This window comes from Harpia harpyja, chromosome 22 (genome assembly GCF_026419915.1).
Source record: "Harpia harpyja isolate bHarHar1 chromosome 22, bHarHar1 primary haplotype, whole genome shotgun sequence".
NCBI lineage: Eukaryota > Metazoa > Chordata > Aves > Accipitriformes > Accipitridae > Harpia > Harpia harpyja.
In genome coordinates, this window is record NC_068961.1 from 17298607 (window position 1) to 17314139 (window position 15533).

General features: G+C 46.4%; 1 protein-coding gene across 2 annotated transcripts in view; it reads left to right on the plus strand.

The window, feature by feature from the left end:
- The first annotated feature begins 8641 nt into the window (after nt 1-8641).
- NCK2 (NCK adaptor protein 2) overlaps nt 8642-15533 on the plus strand; it is an 88471-nt gene continuing 81579 nt past the window's right edge. The window contains exon 1 of one of the 2 annotated variants that reach the window (XM_052773851.1): nt 8642-8847. The gene's annotated coding sequence lies outside the window, so the exon portion shown is untranslated. Of the gene's footprint in view, nt 8848-10983; nt 11005-15533 lie in introns of those variants that run through there. The other variant, XM_052773852.1, reaches the window with a different exon arrangement.

Here is a 15533-nt window from a genome sequence, read left to right on the forward strand (position 1 = left end):
AAACACACGGCACTGTGATGCGATACGCCGTGCCGGGCAAAGAACAGTGTGGGGACGAGCACAAAGCCCAGTTTGCAACATCTTTAGACCTATGTGAACAATAACATCTGGACCTAAAAGCACAATTCATTCCCTCTAGCCTGAATACTTCCCAGGAATTCCCCTCCCGGGGTTATTTCGGTGGAGAGGGCCCAGTGACTAGGAGGTTTAGGACAGGAATGGGGAGAATGCAACCACTCCCCGTTATCGTTTTTCCCACCCACCCTCCCACGGCGTGGAGCTTTTCTCCCGCCCCGATGCTTTTGCGGGAGCTCCGAAGGCAGCAGCTGGCAAGGGGAGGCGAGCCAGCTACAGCTGTACCCGTGGGGGCTTTAAGGGCGGCTGCAGAGGCAACGGACCCCGAGCCTCGACCCTCTGCAGGATTCCCTGCGGTCTGCTGGCAAACTCCCATGGTAAATGAACCTGTTCTGTGGGGTGCGGGCAGAGGAAATGGTCTTTTTCCTGATTGATCTGCGAAGGGACCGTCAGGGCCTACCATTATCAACACAAAGTAAATGAGCTGCAATTCAGGTTGCTTACACGATTTGCCCTGTCAGCTAGGGACCTCACCCACCAGATTAAAAATCCCAGGAGAGCGGCAGGATACTGCGGTGGTGAGCTCTGCAGAAAACCCTCCAGGAGCCAAGGAGGAAAACACCGTGTAAAAGTTTGTAAGAATTAACTCGTTTCACATACATTTAAACATCAATGTGTAGGTAATTTCAAACCTAGAATAGACCTGGTCGTTAGTATGAGGTCAAATAACTCCTTGGATTGGACCACTGCATTTTCGTACAGCAGCCGAGCAGCACGAGGCCGCCTGCTCGCCGTGCCTCCTGCCTGACGGCAGAGCGTGCGTTCACAGCTACGGCGAGCAATCTCCACTCAAGAGAGGTTTGGCATTGAAAGAGCTGCGATATTTTAAATTGGGGATTTGGGGAACTATGCGGACCCCTCATCCGGAATAGCCGATTTCTTGCCAAGAGTAGAAATTGCTCCTACTTTTGGCAGATGGCACTGACTCAGATGCTCGTCCGGAGTCCTCTGCTTCATATGCCCATGTATGTTGGCGGACTACAGATAAAGGTTCCTTGACTTACGTCATACTGACAAAGGTATTTGGCTAATGAGTGTCAAAACTACAAATAGAACAGATCTACCCAAAATTTATTTAAAACAAAATAGCACCTGATATGTTTCAGCTGAGCGCTGGATTTTTCAGCTAAGTCAGAACTGACTTCACTGCTGTGAGTCATAACACTAAAATATACCACCTGTATACGATGCCCTCCATGCTTTACATCTACAAATTAGCCCTCCATCATCCCAGTGAACTATTACTATAATCATATAAAAAATGGGAATGCTAAACTGCCAAAGCTTTACCAACTAAGCTAACGCTATATAGCGCTTGGGTGACAGTGACAGATAGAAAACAAAGGCTGGGAACACTGATTTCTGAATTATTTTTCTTGTCTCTAGACAATACTTATATGTAATAGAGATCAGCTAAAAGAATGGTAGTGGAGCAGATCTGAGGTTAGATATGCTCAGCCATTTGCTATCGCCAGGTTGCTGTCTTTGCAATAGCTGCTTAAAAAGGGATTGCTCTAAAGCTGAACCCTCCCCCCCCCCGTAACTGTATTTTGCAACCTGGTTATTTTTTTCCCAGCTCTTTTGTCACAACTAAAAAGTAAGATTGCTCCTTAAAATAATTAACTCTATAGAACATGAGTTCTGTTTAAAATACAATCAATATTGAAAATAAGTTTTACTTTATCTTGATTTCAGTTAACAAACTCTATTTAGAATTTTGTATAGTTAAATTTTTTTCCAGCTCTGATTTAACAATTCATTGTTTCCAGATTCTTTTATGTAGTATTTGTATTTGACCAGTGATTTTTATATTGCTGTCTAGTGTTCAGTTTTTCTATTATGTATAATCATTCAGCAATTTCAATTATAACTGATGGAGTCACAGAACAATTTCTCTTTCAATCATGTTACTTCTTCATACTATTTTTCTTTCAGCTAATTCTAATTTTAATTAGTTAGAGCAGCAATTGATTATACTGATGTACTACTCAATTAATTCCACAGTGGTGACTGAGGTTATTTGCTGAGTGACAGCAAAATACCAGAGTACACCGTATTTTACAATAATTACGTACCAGTTCTACTGGAAACAGTGGTCCATCATCTTGTATATCCAAATTCTGATTTTAAAACCACACCTATTTACATATTTTTTAACCTATTTCCCATTAGAAAACAAGGACGACTTCACTTGTTAAGTGTAGAGATCATAAGCTCTGTAACGTTAAGAAGGAATTTTAAAAACTGACCATACAAAACATCTTAAGTTTTTCATCAGAAGCAGGTGGAGTCTTGGTTTGTTATTGTACGTCCATTGTGTTTTACTCCCTATTATTGTAAGTCATGTAGATGTAGGGAAAATTATCTAGTGATCACTCTACTGCTACAGTCTTTTTTGTCTTTTAATTCCAGATTGAAAGGCAAAATACAGACTATACTTTCGTATTTTCTGAACCAGACAAAGCAGATTTGGCCATGACCCGTGTAGATTGTAGATGATGTTTGTTCTGTGTGGATTGTACATCTGTGTAGACTGTAGACTAAAACCTTGTGTACTGATTGCAACAGTCTGTATTCCCTATTCAAATATGAAATGTTGCATGAAGGTAAACCTCATGCCAGCATATAATAGCAAAAAACTACTTACAGCATCTGACCTAATTCAGAATCGCTAACCTCAAACATTCAAAAACTCAATCAGGACACCAATCATGAAACTAATGTCAAATTCTGATTTAAAAGCACATTGATTTTTCTTTTATCTACAGGTTTCTAAGTTCACAGGGATCAGGCTTCCAGCCTTTCCCTGGCAGTCATGAAGGATGAAAACATCGTTTGAAGGTTGAGCTTCTCACATAGCCTTATGCTTCTTGGAATCGGTGCTCTGAGAGATAACAAATATTTTGTGTAACAATGACAATGCTATAATAATTAGCAATACGGTTTTCAAAGGCAGGGCCTACAATTAGTCATCAGTTATTAGAAAGGAAATGGGAAGGCTAATAAGGAGCATTCATCTCCTTCTCTGCAGTCAACTACAGTATTGTTAGCTTGTGAAACTCTGACACCAGCTAGAGCTCTTAAGGATGAAGTCGCCTCTCGCCTATGAAGTTGGTAATTTAAGGCTGTAGACACATAGTACAGAGCTGAGTAGGAACATAAACCCAAGTCAGCCTCACATTACAGGATTGTTGCATTGCCTTCACTCACAACCTGCAGCTACTTTTCCAACCTCTTGGCCCAAATCAGTGCCACCGACCCCTGCTCCGTTTGCACACGGGCTTGGGCTGACAGGGTCCACCACGTAACTATGGATCTGCAGCAAGTCTCTTTGCCCACCTCCCCAGGCCGTGGCTGCCATGCCAAGCTGGGATGGGCCAGAGAAGAAGTCCTGCCCACGCACGCAGATGCTGCAAGATTGCGGCTGATGGGTCCCCAGGGAAGCTGCCATGGAGTTTAACCAGGTTGAGGGCCCTCCGGGTTGAGTTTCCCTCCATCAGTAGAGATAAACAACCCCATACACTTGAAAAATGCTCCTTCCAAGCAAAGAAAGCACCGGTCCCTGGGCTTATGCAATCCGTAAATCGGTCATGCAGCCTACTGGAGCTCCAAGTAAGAGATAACTTCCTCTCTTTCTCTTCTGTTGCCTCTCCCTGCATGTTTTTCCCCGTGAGAGGGGAGTATCAGCTTGCAGTCCTGAGCAAAGTCCAGTGTGGGGAACTAGATTTTGCCAACATAACCTACCCTGGCAGCGGGACGCTATATCCTGTGCCGCTTGCTCTGAACTCTTGCACGGCCCTGCCGCGTGTCAGGGTGTTGTGCTCCTCCCTCGAGACAGCTGCACCCCATGGCTGGAAGATGCGATGTCCGGGTCTCTGCAGCGTGCGGAACGGCCAGCTCTGGGCAGGACTGGGTACTTAAATGCAAAATGGAGACTATGCTGCAGAGCCAAGCCATTTAGCAGCAATATTTTGAATTTCAAAACTGTATGAAAGATCAGTTTTAACCTTTGAATAGAGTTCAAAAGATGTCCCTCAGCACACTTTCACTTTTAAATAAACAGGAGAATCAAGGGCCCTGACATTTCCAAAGCCCAAAACACCAGTTTGTTTTCCTTACATAAATACTTTGAATCTTAGCAACTGTCTACAAAAGATAACGATAGAATTTGTCATAATAAAATGCGATCTGCTGATAGATTTAGCTTGCAGTTTTACAGCACCTTTGGGTAGCTTTGGTCCATTGAAGAGAAGAATTTGGATGTATTTTGAGCTCTAAGGACACGTTCTTCCCCCTCAACATTTTTCGTAAATGTCATTGAAGATGCAGCAGCCATGCAGCAAGTGAGAAAAGCAGCTGCGTTACCGTCAGGCTGAATTAGAATCATTGTGCAAATATACTTAAGTGACTCAGCAGTAACTAATTGAGTATTTGGGATCCGTTCTCCCCTGGTAGCGGTCATGTAATTCCCCTTCATCTACATGGGAACCGAGCATATGCTTTAAGCAGAAACTAGATGATGTGTAGTGATGGAAGCCCTTTAAAGAGGTTTTTTTTTTTTTAGAGAAAAGACACTGACACTGCTTTCAACATTTTAAAATTAAGTGAATAGAAAGCTGGGAAGTTTTCTGAAAGGTGTTATTAAAATGAACATCTTTTTCAGATTAGAGAGAATTAAAAATCACCTTTTTTTTTTTCCAGAGTACCCAGTGTTTCTTCACCTCTCCATCTGTTAGTGACACAGTATTACAACCCCATGCGTATAAATGGAGTTTATTACAATATCAAGGCCTTTAAAAGGCAGTTTTGAAAAGCAGTAGTAGTGATTTTTAAAACAGGTTAATTCAGATTTAGGTGTATTTTCTCCCCCATGGACTAACACAGGGTGACCAAACGTCTTTGTTGTCCGCCTCTGAACTGGACAACGCCGTTTTCCAGATTTAAAAAAAAACTTTCCAGTCCCTCCTTCTCACATCCCCTCTAAAATATCTCCCAGCGGCCTACAGGAGCGGGTATTAGCTCGTACTCTAGACAGAGCAACTGGTGAGAAAACCTGATGCACCTGGAAAAAGGATCAGGTATTTGCACAGAAGGTGGAAGGCGTCCCACCTGGGAGGTGGCAGTTGTCTCCTCGCCACAACAGGGTGTAAATACATTAGCGTGGTTTGGATCTGCATGGCTGGGATCTGTGGCGGAGATTACGGTCGCATGCCCATCCCGAGGAAGCCACCTCTCTGCCGGGCGGGTGGTAAAGCACAAGCAGCATCACATAGGGGACAGAAAATGGGTAGTCATAAAAAAAAGAAAGGTGAAGAAAAATGAAGAAATACAAGCCGTAAGACACAATACGATTTTTTAGCCTCTTGTGCAAGATACGAATGTCAAGATGAATTGACTGCCATTACGTAATCGCGAAACAGGTCGGTCACACAACCTTTGGGTTCGTTGTTTGCCTGTAACCCTGTTCGAAGCAGCAGCATGAGGCAGGACGTTTCTTTGCCAAAGATGAAGGGGAATCTTTCTATTGCTTAACCATTTTTTCTTTTATTTTTACTATACGGTTACAGCCTTAGGCTGGGAGAAATATTCATGCTCTTCTCTCCTGCGTATCTATTTTCTAAGGACTGCAATGCTGTTATGCATATGCAAAAGTGCATGCTTTGCATATTTACTTTCTTTATACAAAATAGCGTGCCCGCCACATCGTGTACCGCTTTCACTTCTGTGCAGATTCCCTCAAATTTATCATCTTCTTATATTTAGAATGTAATTCTCACTCAAATCACAAGCAGCCAGCTCTTCTTAGTAACAGTTATTCCAGAGATAACAGCTAATTACGACATTTAAAAAAGTGTACATTAATATTTCAGTAGGCTCAACATTTTGAAATATACTCAGGGCAACAACTTGGGGTTTTTTGCTGGCGAAACATAAGGATCCGTTCAGCAGACAGGCAGTTAAAACACCCTTCGACATACTCTTGCAAATCCTTTCTACAGTGTCTTCCGTTCATCATAAGCCACAGTTTGGAAAAAACAGCTTTAATGGATCATTTCTTAATGTAATTAAATATATTTAACAACGGTATGCTTCAGAGTCCTTAAATTAGTCCTTTGCCTGAAGACAATGTATTCATCCAAATCCCTCCCTAAAACATTCTTCTTCTGTAAAGCCTATTAGCATTAATCTGCTAAAGCTAGGTGTGCTTTATCATTTTTTTTTCAGATACCTGGAAAGCTTTTAGATCTACTGCTCACTTGACGTCTTACGGTGCTGAACAATTTCGGAGGTCTAATTTAGCCTGGAAACCTTGCAGGGTCACGTCACCTTCCCCTGGACATCCTCAACTCAACGGCAGTGTAGGGGAAACAATAAAGTGGAAGGTTTCTGTAGGACGGCATTAGCAAGGGTGTGATAAGAAGGGACAAACCTGAGACTGAAACCTAACTGTGTATTATAAATGCAAAAGAGAGCAGGGATAATTCACCTCTCCTTTATCGCTCCCATGGTGCATTTTGTTCCAGGAACAACAGAGACTTCTATCTGAAAGTCCTTGGATGACCGATCCCATTTAAATTCAGCCTAACTCTCTGCAGGCTGGAGTGAGGCCTGACCGCCTGGTGAGGCGGAGGCAGCAGGGACCCCAAATATTTTCCAGCTCTCAAAAAGCACGGTCAGATTATTGTTTCAAAAGGAAGATTAACACCTCCCTGAATCGAAGTCAAATGCGTGCATGAAAAGCCTGGAAAGGAAAGGGGCTTTCCGTTCCTCCCTGAGGTGCATGCAAAGTCTTTCTTGGAAGAAAGAAGTGGCTGCATTTTCCTTTCAGGTTTATCTCACAGCCACGTGAAAGGCGCTTGGGGCTTCCCAAACCATCAATTAAACGCTGCAAGAATTAGTAAAAGTTAACAAAGGGAAGAGGGAGTTATCTGAGGATTTCTAAACTATTTTAAGTAGGAGCATGGAACCATCTCGGAGCCCACATTTTTCAATCGTTACATTTAAAGAGCTGAAACTCTTTGTCCAAAGTTCACCCTGCTGCTTTTAGCTTGGTCAGAGAAAACAACACAGCGGGGCTGCCGACTTTATTTTGGATTTGGGAAGGGTGGTGTTGCGTAGCCTTGCCTCCCGGGCCGGGAAACGCGTCCTGAGGAGAGCCCGAACCAGCGCGGTAAAGGCGCCAGCCTCCCCTCTTGGGAAGCCGCCATGTTGGGAAGGGTTAACGGTTTTAGAACCTTTCAGAGCGGCTTCCCCCCCCCCCCCCTCCCCGCAGCGCTGCTTTTTACTCTGAACTCCCCGGGTTACTCCAGAGGGACGATGATCTTTCCCCCCAGCCCAGGGACAGTCACCCCCGCCGAGGGACTGTGCCCCGGGACCGTGACTGCCCGTGGCCGGTGGCCAGACCGGCACCTCGGCCCTTCCCCGGCCTCCGCGTGTGTGTGGGGGGGGGCTTCTGCCCGCCGTCTTCCACCACCCGTGGGGAAACCCGTCTTCCACCACTCGTGGGGCGGCCCGGACCAGCCCGGTACGCGTGGACAGGCCTTTCTTTTGGAAGCTAAAAGGCGGCTCGGGGTGATTTGCGCGCTCCGGCGCCTTTTCCTGAGGGAACGACACCTGGGCAGGTACGTACCGCGCCCCACCTCATAAAAATCACCGCCTCAACGCGGTTAATATGCGGGGCGCTGAGGCTGAAACTTCGCCTCGGCGTGGAAGGGGAGAGGGGAGAAAAAGGGAAAGAAAGGGGAGAAGAAGGGAAAGAAAGGGGAGAAGGGAGACGGAGAGAGACCGGGACCGAGCTGTTCCCGCCCCGGCCCCGGCCGCCACTGTGGGGCTGGGGCCACCGCCGCCCCGCGCGACGTCACGGGCGGCGGCCAATGGGCGGCGGAGGCGCCCTGATGCCATGGCTGGAAGTTCCCCGGCGGCGGCTCCGTCCCCGTCCCCGCTGCGGGGCTGCTCCGCCGGCCCCGAAGTGCTCGCCCTCCCTTCCCCGGTTCTTTCAGCGCTCGGCAGTACTCTCCCCGGGCGCTTCCGCTCCCGGTGGGGGAAGCTTTACCGGGAGTACCGGGTCTCCCGGGGCTTGAGGGGGACGGGCGGCGGTGGGGGTGTGTGTCAGTCAGTCAGTCAGTCAGGGCGCTCCCCCGGTCCCGGCCCGCAACCCCGGCGGCGCACAGGGGAAGGAGCCGCCCGGCCCGGCCCGGCCCAGCCTGGCTCGGCCTTCCTGCGCTGGGGCGGAGGGGAACGGCGGTTCTCCTCGGCGGGAGAAGAGAAGGGGGAGTCCGGGGAGCTCCTCCCGCGCGATCCCGGCAGCGGCAGCGGCAGGAAGGGCAGGGCGGGGGCGGGGGGGGGCGGGCGGTTGGCGGGGGAGGGGCTGCCGCCGCCGCCGCCGCCGCCGCCGCCGGGCGCAGCAGGCTGAGGGGAGGCAGGGAGAGGAGCCGGAGCCGCCGCCGAGGGCCGGGGCCTTGGAGGCGTCCGGCGCGGAGCGGAGGAGGAGGAAGGAGGAGGAAGGGGAAGGGGGGGAGCCAGCCAGCCGGCCCCTCTCGGAGGACGCGGCCCTCATCCGCCCGGGGAAGGGCAGAGGGAAGCGGAGGGGGGAGCGAGCGAGCGGGCGCCGCCGCCGCCGCCGCCGAGGAGACAAAGAAGCGGAGCCCGCCTGGGCTGGGAGCCTCCCCGCCGCCTCCCCGCTCTGCTCCCCGCCGGGCCGGCCGGCCGGAGGTAAGCGCGGCGGCGGGCGGGACGGGGAGGGGGCCGGGCCGGGGGCCGGGGCCCGCCGTAAACTTGTGGCGGCCGCGGGGGGGGGGGGGACGGGGGGGACGGACGGGAGGGAGGGAGGGAGGGAGGGAAAGGCCGCCGGGAGCGGGGGGAAGGGCGGGTGTCACCTGGGCGGTGGAGGCCCGGGGGGGGGGGGGGGGGGAGGTGTTTGTGTGCCACGTCCAGCTGCGGGGGGGGGGGTGTTGTGTTGGGGGGGGTCGGGGTCGGCTCCTCCTCATCCTCCCGAGTTGCCTCTTGTGAGTGCGTGCGTGTGTGACAGCCGCTGCTTTGTGCCACCCGCCGTTCTGCCGCGGGGGGTGGCGGGGCGGGGCGGGACACCCCGCTTTCCCCGTGTGTCCCCGTACCCCCCCTCCCCCGGTCGGGCGAACGGAGGCGGGGGAAATCGGGCAGCGCCTCCCGGCCGGAGCGCGGCGCAACCGGAAAGTTTCCCGGGCGGGAGAGCGGCCGCGGTGCGGGGCGGGCGGTCACAGCGGGGTACGGCCTCCGGGGACCCCCGGGTCTGTCTGTCTTCGTTCTTTCCCTTCCCGACTTTATGAGAGCTGAAGGGGGGGGGGGGGGGGGTCTGGAGGAGCACGGTGCAGTATGCCCCCCCCGCCCCCCGGGTCGAGGTCGATGTAGGTAAAGGACGTAAAGCTCAAAGAAAAAAAAAAAAGAGAAAAAAAAAAAAAAAAGGTAAAATTATACCTCGCGTACCGACTGTTCGGTAAAGCGCATCCCTGGCTGTTTTGGCAGGAAAATTACTTAAGCTTCTAAGTCTTTTCACCCTGTTTTTAATTAAAAATGTGCCCACGCTAACAGGTACCCCTTGCTGGCAGGCTGGGCGCTGTGGCCCACCCCAGATAAAGTTGTCAGATCGGGATTCAGGTTTGTAATTCAGGTCTGACCTGCGACTGGCTAATCGTGAGTGCCTCTCGACTCTGGTGCCTATGTTAATGTCTTCCACGGTTGGTTTTTTTAACAGTACATGTGGCCCTCTGCATGTATCGTGGTTATTCCGTGAATTTCGTGTAGCATTTGACTCGGAACTGTCTTGTTCTTTTGTGACTTTAAAACTTGAATGCTGGCCGAACCTCGGCAAGAATTTGAAGCGTTCTTTAGCTGAACTGCGTTTCTTCCCCTTGCTGTGAAGCAATGTTTGTTTCTGAGGAACATACCGCTACTGTTGTAGCAGCTCAACGTAGGAGAATCAGGCTTCTCTTTCATGAAACGTGGTAGTGGCCTTTGTAAAAACAAATTTTCATGGCCTAACCACGCGTGGTTTGTATCATCGGGAGTTCAGGCTGGTAACTTAATATGGAGGAATTTGAAAGGGCTCACTGGGTAGGAGCGAATGAAGAATTTCTGTTTGAAAGTACTTGTTTTGCCACTGCTTTTTAGGAATCTGAAGCAGTTAGCACCACATAGGTGATGTTAATGGTACCGTGTTTCCATTTTTAGGATTATAACTTCTGAAGTAAAATAATGTTGTTGCTTCGTAGAAATACTGATTTCACAGCTCTGGAAATTGAAATCCTCTGTCTGACCCAAGTCAGCCTAAGCAGCTAAGCAGATTGCTTTGTCTTTGTAACTGACTTGCTTCTGGAGACTTTGACAGAAGATGCCACTTTTGGGAACAGTGAATAAGTGTAGAGATAGAAGGCACCTGTACTGAGAAGATCAAGACTGTAATTAGCAAATATTTTTATATAGGCCATGAAACAGATACAGACTCGTTATGGTGTTAACTCTCATTGCTGTCGTTCTGTCATTGCAACGTTAGCTGTTGTATTGCCCTTTTACTTCTACCAGATGACAGTTCTGATTGCTGTTGTTGTATAATGATCCACAAAATCTCTTTTGCTGTATTTTTCCAAAACCAACAGCAGAGTTACTCCGTGACTGTCTGGACGATCCTTTTTATTACATCCTTGCTACTGAATATACGATAAATTCAAAACGTCAGCCTTTGGCTTGTTACTGCAGTGGAAAGGGAACTTATTATCTCCCCTTCCTCTCTTTTCTTCTATAGTTTCCTGGCTAGCTGTGTGGGAGCGTAAGGAAAGGTATTTGCTCTCTTATGTGTCACCTCGCATCTACCGTCAGCTAAAGAAGAGGGACAAGGTCAGCGGTGTCCGCTTCTTTTCCAGCCTTTGTTTTTTGTACCTTGTGTTGCTGTTGGCTTCGCAGAGCTCATGGCTTTCCTCGGTAGAAGCTACAACAGTAGCAACTCAAAAAGCAATGCCCAGATAGCTTTGTTTGCTGGTCATGGTCTTGAGCAGCAGCAAAACTACCCGGAGTATCTGTGTTTTTCATGCTCCTTGGGCATAAAAGCTGCTTCCAGACTCATGGAGACAGGTGCTGTATCAATTTACTTGCTGCAGGTTTGAAATCAAAACCAAGGCATCTTTGAATCCGAAGCGTATGTTCTAGAAAATGTTTCCCATTTGCGTCGGACTGATGGTTTCTAAGCCGTGGATATTCCCCCCCACCCCCCTGCTCTGTGTTTTGAGGAAGGGGGATTGCAGGTGGGGATTTATTAGAGGTGTCTGAAGGAGTTTTTAGATGGCTGAAAACTGGCTGTGAAACCAGATGCTACCGTGTTTCAGTTAGTTTATTCAGACCCGGGGCAAGGTGCTGGGCGCTCGTTGCTGGACACCCTGCTCCCCTGAAGTAGGTCATCTGGCTTGTTGAAGAGGCGGAGAGTTGAGGCGCTCTGCAGGAAAGCTGCTTTCTACTTCTACTGAAATAATAAACTTAAAGGCAATACGCTTCATCCTTGTATTTACTAGGTATACAGAAATGTTGCAGAACAATAGTTTCCACAGAGTGAAAGTCAAGAATCCTTATTAGTTCCTGGAGTGGAAGACCTTCAGAGAGAACCGGGATGGTGTTTGTAATGTGGGAAGTAGCGTTGTTTCTTCCTCCTGAAGTGTAGAAATGAGGCCTGTGCTGTTCGTTTAACCCATGCACCGTTGTTCGGTCTTCTGAAAAAGGTACTACATGAGATCCTGGTGACTTACACCTTTTGAAAAATGACTTTTCTGTTTGTTTTGCTTTGCAAATTTATGAATGTCGGCCCAGGAATCCTAAGCTCATTTCTGTTTTAGGTAGTTCCATTTAAATTTTTCTTGCCGATTCAATTAGGCCCATTAGTTTCCTCATAATAACGTAGTCGTCGGTGTTCTGCCCAATTAAACCGTTGCTCTGTTCAGTGGTGGGTAAAGTAATTCTTTCAAGTGTTGAGTTGTTTTTTTTTTCTTGGAGTAATCTTTTTTTTTCCCCATCATAAGGATTCTTAATTGTTTCATAAATGCTAATGAAATGAGTAAATTGGAAGTGCATTGAAATATGAAATACACATTCTTATATTCCATTAAATATATGTGACACAACAAATGAATTTGTTTCTCACCATTAATGAAGTGAGTTCATATTTTAAACCCAGCAGAAATAACTTTGTGTGCGGTGGGGTGGCCTGGCAGTGTATATTTTTAAGCATTAATACGAGTATTGTAAATTTTAAGAATGCAGGTGCAGAGGAATAAATCTTGATTAGAGAATAGCAACCCATTGTGTTTTAAATTACTGCAGCTATGCACAATAACCCAGTGTCAGTAAAGTTTTAGAAATACTCGTGCTAAAAAACCCATCTGTTGGAGTGGAAGTTCAGGTATGTTCGTATAGCCAGTATTTGTTCAAAGTTGTAGAAACAAACTTTGTGGCTTAGAGGCTTTTTTCCTCTGTAGGTTTGTTGTGCTGGATTTGGTCCGGATCTCATTAACAAGTATTAATATGGTGACGTGTAACTAATATTGATTATTCTGTGAAGCAGACAGTGGGGTGAACATGCTGGGACTCTTGGTAGATACCTGAATTCTCAAAAATGTTGCTTCTCTTACAATCATGACAGAATACAGATGCAAAATAAAATGCAATACAGGTGTGTTTTCAATCTAGGCTGAAGAAACTTGATCTAGTTTTCCTCAACTCATCTAAGTTACTAACTGCAGAGTACACACAGCTGTAGAAATGGGTGCAAAACCAGGTAGTGAGATGCACCACAGATAGAGTATACCTGAAATTTTATTAGATAAAACTGGTATATTTAGTATGTTTACAAAATCAGGTAGTAAACTTCTTGGGCAACCTCCTTTTTTTAAAAATTTTTTTAAAATCAAATGAAATATAAACTTTGTTTCCAAGAAGATTTTTTAATTAAAAAAACCCACAAACAACCCCCAAAATATGGTTACATGGTAACTCATTACTGTTGTGTTTCAGCAGGTTGTGCTCTTTTGATAGGTAGAGTGCTTTCTTCTTCTGTTGCTCCAGCGGGTATCTAACATGTGGTCCTTGGAAGCGATGTGGATAGCATTTGCTGTGTCGGGGCTGGACTCTTTAGCCAAAATGGATCAATAACCAAAAATAAATGAGCAGGCCTTCAGATTATTACTTCTTTTGAAAAAAGTCAGATTTTAGCCTTCCGAGCCATTTAAAGTTTCTGAGTTCTAGAAATGATCAGAGTATTTGTGGGAGCCTTAATAAGGAGAAGTGACAGGGGTGTGAAAGTGGGTACCAAAGTTTAGCAAGAGGCTAGAGGCTGCGAATGCTCTTCCTGACACAGGTGAACTGGGTCATGTCCTCTTATGGTGTGAGAAGCTGCTTTTAGCTGAGTGCTGTCTCTTGGCTGTCTTTCCCTACAGGTTACACTGGATCAGCTCCATGTGAATACAGAGGAGCCGTCAGACCCTGCAGGAGAATGGGAGGAGGGTTAGCAAAAGCAGGTGCTTTTCTGCTTATGTTGGGATGAGATTCTGGGTTCTGCTAGCAGTGCAGCATTTAGAAAAAAAAAAAAACAAACAAAAAACCAAAACACAAAAACCCCCAACTTTTTATTTTTAAGAAAATAAAAGTAAGCTGTTTAAAAAAACCCTAGTCCATTTCTCTCCTGATGTAACTATATTGTCCTTATTTACATTATTTTTAAAAAGTCATTAAACACTGTTTTAGAACCTTTCTTTCAAAATGAGAATAGAGGCTTGCGGGGTGGGAAGGTTTAGAAAGGAAATGTGGTGTTCATTAAGCACACAAACTATAAGTTAAATATATTGGGATTTTCTAACTTGTCTTTCTTGTCAAATTTAAGTTGGCTGAAATAATCCTTTTTGTATACCAATTAAGTTTTTAGTTAACTGTATAGTAAAACAAAGCAGTTCATGAGTAGTCCCTTCAGAGGTTTAGGGGAGAAGAGGAGCACTAAATCCTGTTAAAATTTCCTCTACATATGGGGAGTTAAATTGGTGTATTACTCTGAATTTCTTTAGGGCATTCTGAACTAATAAAACAATTCAAGGAACAGCAATAAATTAAGCCTCCTGTTTAGCAAACTGTGCCACTGATACCAGAGGAGAGGAGTCCCAAGCATCGATCGGACTGACCTCTTGGTTTTAATGGAATAGGAACACCCTCAGCGTAGCACGGCTGCAGGGTTTTTCCTTCCTGTCGTTGCAGTAACAGTGTATTCATCACACTTGTTTTCTCCCGCATCCATTGTGTGTCGGACTTGGCTCCCAGTGCTGTCCTGGGCTACCACTGTTCCAAGGGAGTTGGCTTCTTAGTTGACACCCTAATGATGTTTCGGGTGACGATGAGGAAAGTATTTTTCAACCTTTTAATGCAGAAGGAGAGATACGTGGCTGTATGATATGTTCTTGGGCTGAATTTTGATAGCTGTCATGACAACAAATCACACGTTCATTTCCCTGAATGGATGGTGTCCCTCCGGACACACACAGAGTGTTATCAAATTTGACAGATCTTGAATGATGACATGTCAAGGATTCTGGATTCCACCACAGGAGACTTGGGCTGCTGCAAATGCACGTTGCCGCCTGGCTTAGCAAAACTTACTGTAGGCTTTTTCTTGGTTTTGAGTTCAGGTGGAAAAACAAGTGCCCTTTGGGTTTTTGTTTGTTTTGTTTTAAACAGATTCAGTGTGTGTTGAAAATTTAATTGGTAACTTTAGATTGAAAGTTTGCTTGCTAGATTGGTAGAAGAAAAAAAAAAGGTGGTTGGAATTGATCCAGCAACTTAAAAGGTGTGTATGATTTAGATGCTTTCACTGTTTTTAGTAAGAACTTCAGCAAAACCAGAAGGACAAGTGTTGAGTATTTTTTAGGTCGGAAGTGAGCGCTTCATTCACTGATTTTTCATTTTGTGTTAGTGCTATCGGTCGGTGATGATACAAACACCCCACGCTAGTTCTGCTGTGGAGTGCAGGGACGGGAGCTGACACCTGTGTAGACGGGCTGCGAACAGGGGCAGTGGCACAGATGGTTTGTTTGGCTTATTTTTAGCCTTGGTTGTTGTTTATTTGTGAAGTTGCAATTTCAGTTGGACAGCTGTTTCTGGTTTAACCAGACTGCAGAAGTCTTGTAAAGTTGGATAAAAACCTGTAAATACTGATTTTTGTGTGTTTTGTATGGGAATGTTGTGCTGGGTTATGGTCCTTGAGCATCTAGAATTCTGGTAACTCTGACTTGGATGATCTGCAAACAGCAGTTTTACATGAGTGGGGTTGTGTTTATTTATTTATAGTTGCGAGTTATTTTTTGTTAGCAGTACTGTCTGGCTATACCTGTAACGTAAGT